Source organism: Triticum aestivum, chromosome 2A, assembly GCF_018294505.1.
Source record: "Triticum aestivum cultivar Chinese Spring chromosome 2A, IWGSC CS RefSeq v2.1, whole genome shotgun sequence".
NCBI lineage: Eukaryota > Viridiplantae > Streptophyta > Magnoliopsida > Poales > Poaceae > Triticum > Triticum aestivum.
In genome coordinates this window covers 588,600,235-588,608,136 of record NC_057797.1, presented here as the reverse complement: position 1 = coordinate 588,608,136, position 7,902 = coordinate 588,600,235, and positions in this window count along the sequence as shown.

Below are 7,902 nucleotides of genomic sequence, written 5' to 3'. Positions count from 1 at the left end.
CTGAAATGTGAGGGCGAGTTACAGTTCTACCCTTGCCTATAGGCTTCTCGGCTTGGGTATGTGTACTCAGGGTCGGTGATAGTAGAGTAACTTTGCTTCTCCCCAAATAGTGGGCGAGAGCGATTTCGGGCGAGGAGGGCGTGTTTTGAACTATAGTGGGCGCGAGCGATTTCGGGGCGAGGAGAGCGTGTTTTGAAATAGTGGGCGCGAGCTATTTCGGGGGAGGAGAGCGTGTTTTGCCGACCATGGTTTATGAATTATTCGGCACTTGTCATTTAGGCCGAGGAGAAGGAGCGCTTGGATGAAGTTACGAACCTACCCTCGATGTACAATGGGCCAATTGATGCGTGTCCCACATAGGTGTAGCGACCAGACCTCGAATGGTCCAATCTCTGTGCTCCGGTGTCATCCCTAGATCAGTAATGCTGACACCACACAGTATTTGAAGGATTTATAGTAGAGTAGCAATCACACACTTATTACACCGAGTGTCTCCAAAGATAACTTATTACAATAAAAATGGCTTAAGGCCATCTAATAACGATAACAGCGGAAGGCTTGGAAGATAAGTGAGTCCATCAACTCCAACGGCATCACTGAGTTTAGAACCACGACCTAAAACTCCTTATTCGTTGTCTGAAAAGTCTGCAACATTAACGTTGCAGCCCGAAAACGGGTCAGCACATGGAATATGCTGGCAATGTAACACATAGAGAATAATGGAATGAAACAGCTATACTATATGCATATTTGGCTGGTGGAAAGCTCTATGGTTACAGTTTTGCGTAAAGCCAAATTTTCCCTACTGCAAAGGAATAAATTTATTTAACTATTATGGTGGTTGTTAAACAATGAGAATGGTTGACAGCATTCCCAATCCCAATTAAACATCATCATTAAACAAACCCAAAAAAATTAATCTTTAGAGTAACATGTTGAGATTCACATGATAATCCAGGTACTAGATACTCAAGATGTCCATAACCGGGGACACAACTAACCATGATTAGTTTATACACTCTGCAGAGGTTTGCGCACTTTTCCCCACAAGACTCGATCGCCTTCGTTTGGTTTCTCGCACTACACGGTGTTTGAGAAACGGATGACCGAGACATAGTCTTTCAGAAGCACTAGCACCTTACGATGGGTAGACCGTACCACCTACATCCCCTACATCTGCTAGTCTACCACTGTAAGAGTTCGCACGACTTAGTCAACTATGCTAGAGCCCATAATAGCTTGTGGCTGCACACGGAAGTTTCTAGCAAAAATAATCTCATGATCCCTTTGAGCCTGGGTGGCGGTCCAAAAGAAAACAGGCAATCCTGGAATACCCAGGTGCCTCAATCCACCCAGATGTGTGTTTAGGTTGCCACCTTAAGTAAACCATTAATTAACAAAGCTCACATCTGTCATGGATACACTCACCCAATCCACGTCTACTAGCATAGCATAGCAATAATAAGCAGACGTAGAAGTAACTCCCAAAGGATTGAAATTAGACAGGTAATAGGTACTACCTCAACTACTTCCCAAACCCACAATTTAATTAGATCCTAATCATGCAATGTGTAAGGATTGATCTAATGCAATAAAACTGGGTAGTAGGAGGTATGATCAAAGTGTTACTTGCCTTGCTGATCCGGGAAACCTAGCGATTCGAAGTAACAAGCGGCGCACTCCGGGTACTCTATAGAAAACAAACAAGCACACAATAAGTACTCAACTAATGCACAGGTAAAACTCAAATAAGAGATTTAACCAGAAAGATCAACTTAAGAACTCCGGTTGGCAAAAAGAATCGAATAGAACGAAGCAACGAAAAACAAACGGCAAAAGAAACATGCTTCATTTACTATTCTGGATCTAAGGCAATTTTTACAGAAACTTGTTTAAGTTGGTTAAACGGAAAGAGGGTTTTGAGACGAAACTCCAGGTGCTTGAATCGCCTGATTCCGACAAATGAGCGAAAAGATAAACTAAAACGAAAATTGGATCAGAAATCATGATCAAAAAATCGCGGATTTAATCCGAGAAAAAGAAAAACGATGAACAATTTAACGAACGAACGTTCATTAACTGAATCTAAACGAAGAACGCGTTCATTAAAACGAACGAACGAGCGAACGCTCGCTAATTAGCCTAAACCGGGGAAAAAACTGATCTAAAGAAAAAACGAAACAAAAAAACCGACGAAAACCGAACGGTTTTTCCGGAAAAACCGGCGGCGGGATCAAGGTAAACCTCGGGCAGCGGGACGGCGGCGGCGGCTCCGGCGAGGCGGCGGCGTCGACGGCAGCGGGGTCCGGCGGCGGGCGCGGCGTTCGAGGCGGGGCGGCTAAGGTTTCGGCCCGGGGTGGGCCGACGACTTATAAAGGTTGGGTCCGGGGAGTCCGGGCCTAGCATGGCCCGTAGATCGGTTCGGACGTTTTTTTTAAAAAAAATTACGCTCGAAAAAAAAGGACTACTAAACGGACTCCAAAAATCCCGAAATAAGTTTTCCCCGGCTTCTAAAATCATGCCGCACAGGATGAACATTTATTTGGGGCCTAAATGCAATTTTGAAAAACGTGCATTTTTCCTAAATTCAAATAAAATAGCAAATAAAATCTAATTTAATTTTTTATTAAATCCTCAATATTTATTTATTTTGGGAAAGTCATTTTATTCCCTCTCATATTTTTGTAATAGAAATAATTGAAGATAAAATAAATAAAATCAAATGATCCTATTTTCAAAATTTGAGACAACTCAAATATGAAAATAACAAAATCCCCAACTCTCTCCGAGGGTCCTTGAGTTGCGAAAAATTTCTAGGATCAACCAAAATGCAATAAATATGATATGCAATGATGATCTAGTGTATAACATTCCAAACCTACCCCCCTTAAGATGAATCTCGCCCTCGAGATTCGGGTTGGCTAGAAAATAGGTGAGGGTGATCCTTCAGCAAATCTTCCTCTCGTTCCCAGGTGGCTTCATCCTCCGTGTGGTGGCTCCTCTGAACCTTGCAAAACTTGATAACCTTGCTGTGGGTGACTCGACTGGCATACTCTAGAATCTTAACTGGTTTCTCCTCATAGGTCAAATTACTGTCCAATTGAATTGCTTCCAGTGGTACCGTATCTCTCAGCGGTATGTCGGCCATCTCTGCATGGCACTTCTTCAACTGGGATACATGGAACACGTCGTGAACTCCTGACAATCCTTCGGGCAATTCCAACTTATAGGCAACTTCTCCCATACGCTCCAAAACTTGGTATGGGCCTACAAAACATGGTGCTAACTTTCCCTTAACTCCAAAGCGCTTAACTCCTCGAAGTGGTGATACTCGAAGATAGACTCGGTCTCTGACTTCGTAAACTGTCTCCTTGCGTTTAGAATCTGCATAACTCTTCTGATTGGATTGAGCTACCTTCAGCCTGTCGCGAATTAATTTCACTTTCTGTTCAGAATCCTTTATCAGATCCGGTCCAAACAACTGGTGATCTCCAACTTCATCCCAGGACAATGGGGTCCTGCACCTCCTTCCGTACAAGGCTTCAAAAGGGGCCATCTTCAAACTGGATTGATAGCTGTTGTTGTAAGAGAACTCTGCATATGGCAAATTCTCATCCCAACTAGATCCATAATCTAGCGCACAAGCTCTTAGCATATCCTCCAAAATCTGATTTACTCTCTCGGTCTGTCCATCTGTCTGCGGGTGGAAAGTTGTGCTAAACTCCAGTCTGGTTCCCAAAGTCTCATGCAACTGATTCCAGAACTTTGAGGTAAACTGGGTTCCTATATCCGATACAATGCTCCTTGGAACTCCATGCAGACATACGATCCTGGTCATGTATATCTTTGCCAACTTTGCACTGGTATAGGTAGTCTTCACTGGAATGAAATGAGCTACCTTTGTCAAACGATCGACTACAACCCATATCGAGTCATAGCCTGAACGTGTTCTGGGCAATCCTGTGATGAAATCCATGCCTAGCTTATCCCACTTCCATTCGGGTATCGGCAATGGTTGTAGCAATCCTGCTGGCTTCTGATGCTCTGCCTTCACTCTCTGACATACATCACAAATTTCTACATATTCCGCAATATCCTTCTTCATTCCGGTCCACCAGAAAATATCCTTCAAATCCAAATACATCTTGGTATTTCCTGGGTGAATCAAGTATGGTGAGTCATGGGCCTCTTGCAGAATTAGCTTCCTAATCTCCGGATCATTTGGTACATAGACATGGTCTTCAAACCATAAGGTATCGTGCTCATCCTCACGGAATCCCTTAGCTTTTCCTTTGTTCATTTTCTCCTTAATGGAAGCAATTTCCTTGTCAGTCCTTTGAGCTTCTCTGATCTTATCCATTAAAGTAGACTGACTCTCCAATGCTGCTACATAGCCTCTTGGAACTATTTCCAAACATAGCTCTCGAAGATTTTCGGCTAACTCCCCTGGTAAATCTCCCATCATTAGGGTGTTGACATGGCTCTTACGGCTTAATGCGTCAGCTACTACGTTAGCCTTTCCGGGGTGATAATGCAATTTCATATCATAATCCTTGATGAGCTCCAACCATCTCCTTTGTCTGAGGTTCAACTCCTTCTGTGTGAAAATATACTTCAAACTCTTGTGATCCGTGTACACTTCGCAATGGTTTCCAATCATAAAATGTCTCCAAGTCTTCAGTGCATGCACTGCGGCTGCTAACTCCAAATCATGCGTAGCATATTTCAACTCATGAGGCTTAAGCTGTTGTGAGGCATATGAAACAACTCTGCCTTCCTGCATAAGCACTGCTCCAAGTCCTCGTCGTGAAGTGTCGCAATACACCTCATAATCCTTGGTCTGGTCTGGTAAAATCAACACGGGTGAGGTAACCAAACGTTTCTTCAACTCCTGAAAACTATTCTCACATTCCTCCGTCCATATGAACTTGGTATCCTTCTTAAAAAACTCAGTCATAGGCTTCGCAATCTTTGAGAAATTCTCAATAAACCTCCGGTAGTATCTTGTGAGTCCAAGAAAACTCCGGATCTCTCCCACGGTGGTTGGTGCTTCCCACTTGGTCACGGTATCAACTTTAGTGGGATCTACTGCTGTACCTTCTCCGGATATAACGTGTCCGAGAAATCCAACTTCCTTCAACCAAAACTTACATTTGCTAAATTTGGCATATAATTGATGTTCTCTGAGAACTAGACACAAATGCTCCTTATGCTCCTCTTCATTCTTTGAGTAAACCAGGATATCATCAATGAACACTACGACGAACTTATCCAAGAACTCCATAAACACCTTGTTCATCATGTTCATAAAATATGCAGGTCTGTTAGTCAGACCAAATGACATAACGGTATACTCGTACAGCCCATACCTGGTGGTAAAAGCCGTCTTGGGTATATCCTATTCCCGAATCTTCAACTGGTGGTATCCTGATCGCAGATCGATCTTGGAAAATACCTTAGCTCCTTGCAATCGATCAAACATATCATTGATCATTGGTAGGGGGTACTTGTTTTTGATGGTTACTTCATTCAATCCTCGATAATCGACAACCATCCTTAACGATCCATCCTTCTTCTCCACTAGAAGTACTGGCGAACCCCAAGGCGATGAACTTGGGCGAATATATCCTTTATCCAGTAACTCCTTAATCTGCTTCTTAATTTCCACCAAATCCTTTGCAGGCATCCTATATGGTCTCTTTGATATTGGCCCTGTGCCTGGCAAAAGCTCAATCAAAAACTCAATATCTCTATCCGGTGGCATGCCTGGCAACTCTTCTGGAAATACTTCGGGGAAATCCTTCACTACTGGTACTTCCTCCTACACTACTCTGGTTAAACAATTTACTTGAGTCCTCTTTGGCACATGTAGGGATACATACTTGATCCTTCTCCCTTCTGGGGTGGTAAGTGAAATTGCCTTACTGGCACATTCAATATTCCCTTCATACTTTGATAACCAATCCATGCCTAATATCACATCCAATCCTTGGGATTCCAATACTATTAGGTCCGAGGGAAACATAGTTACCAATCCTTAATGGTAACCGATCACACCATAGACTAGCCATATGTTATGATCCAGGCGAGGTTACTAACATAGGTGACCTAAGGGCTTGGGTTGGCAGTTTATACTTATCCACAAATCCCCTTGATATGTATGAATGCGATGCACCAGTATCGAAAAGAACGAGTGCAGTAAATGACTTAACCAAAAACTTACCAATTACTGCATCTGGCTGCTCTTCAACCTCCTCCACATTAACGTGGTTCACCTGTCCCCTATTGAAAGGGTTCGGCCTCTTCCTAGAGCTTCCATTGCCATTTCCATTCTGGGATTTAGGACATTCATTGGCACAATGTCCGGTCTTCTGGCACTTAAAGCAAGTGACTTGGCTCAGGTCTTTCTTGGCTGGGGTTGATGGGTTGGTGCGGTTCTGGCCGTTGCTTTCTCCATTCCCATTACCTTTCCTGGGGCCATTGTGATTGTGCGAACTACCTCCTCCATGGGTATGCTGAAAATGTCCTCCCGGCCTAGGGGTAAATCATGGCTTCTGCTGAGCTCCTGAATTGTACTTTCCTTGTGCATACTTCCTCTTGCGATTCTCAATTTGCTGCTGCTTCCCTTCAATCATAAGAGCATGATCTACCAACTCCTAGTAGTTGTTGAAGGTTGCTACCATCAACTGCATGCTCAACTCATCATTCAGTCCTTCCAGAAACTTCTCCTACTTAGCTGCATCCGTAGCAACGTCATCTAGGGCATAACGTGCTAGCTTACTAAAGTCCTCCACATACTGGCGAACTGTCTGTCCTCCTTGGCGCAAGTTGCGAAACTCTCGCTTCTTCATGGCCAGAGCTCCTGCTGAAACATGGGCAGTACGAAAAGCCTGCTGAAACTGGTCCTCAATATTTCTTTATTTTGGGAAAGTCATTTTATTCCCTCTCTCATATTTTTGTAATAGAAATAATTGAAGATAAAATAAATAAAATCAAATGATCCTATTTTCAAAATTTGAGACAACTCAAATATGAAAATAATGAAATCCCCAACTCTCTCCGAGGGTCCTTGAGTTGCAAAAAATTTCTAGGATCAACCAAAATGCAATAAATATGATATGCAATGATGATCTAGTGTATAACATTCCAAATTGAAAATTTGGGATGTTACAATAGGACGGTAATTTTGCGTCTCCCATTTATTTGCTTGGGCGAATTCCACCGAGCAGAGAGGATGTTTAACGGTTCGTTCAAATTTTGGGAGAACGAGCATCCACGTCTACCTTACCAAGTCGATTCGGATCAAATTTTGAAATATTAGCTTGCCACTTCTTTTTTAGATAGAGAGATGATGCTCGGGAGTAATGTGTTTTTACATGCTCGTTGCTAGCGATTTACTATATGACAAATAGTTGATCCACTCAAAAACGTGAATCAAACCCAAAATGAAATATCTCAACTCAATGAAATAGCTCATTTAGTAGGTCAAAATAGTGAACTAAATCCAAAATTGAACACCTCAATCGAGTAGCATGTTGTACAGTATTATAGTACTCCATGAACATGTTGAAAGTCAAATTAATGAACTTGTTTGATATACGCATATATCCGTTCATTTGTGGATTGCAGACAACATGTTCTCCAATTTAAATATTTGAATGCAAGTTTATATCGAAACATGGTTTATATCAGTCTTTGATGCATAAAACGCGACCTCCCCCTCTCCCGGACTCCTGTTCTCTCTGTCTCTCTCTCTCTCTCTCTCTCTCGTCGACAATCTTCAATTCTGTCGCACGCATCCGACACAAAAACCTTGTTGGTCCCTCTCCCTTTATCTCCATCTCTCTCTCTCCTTCTCTCTCTCTCCTTCTCTCTCTCTCTCTCTCTCTCTCTCTTTGTGTG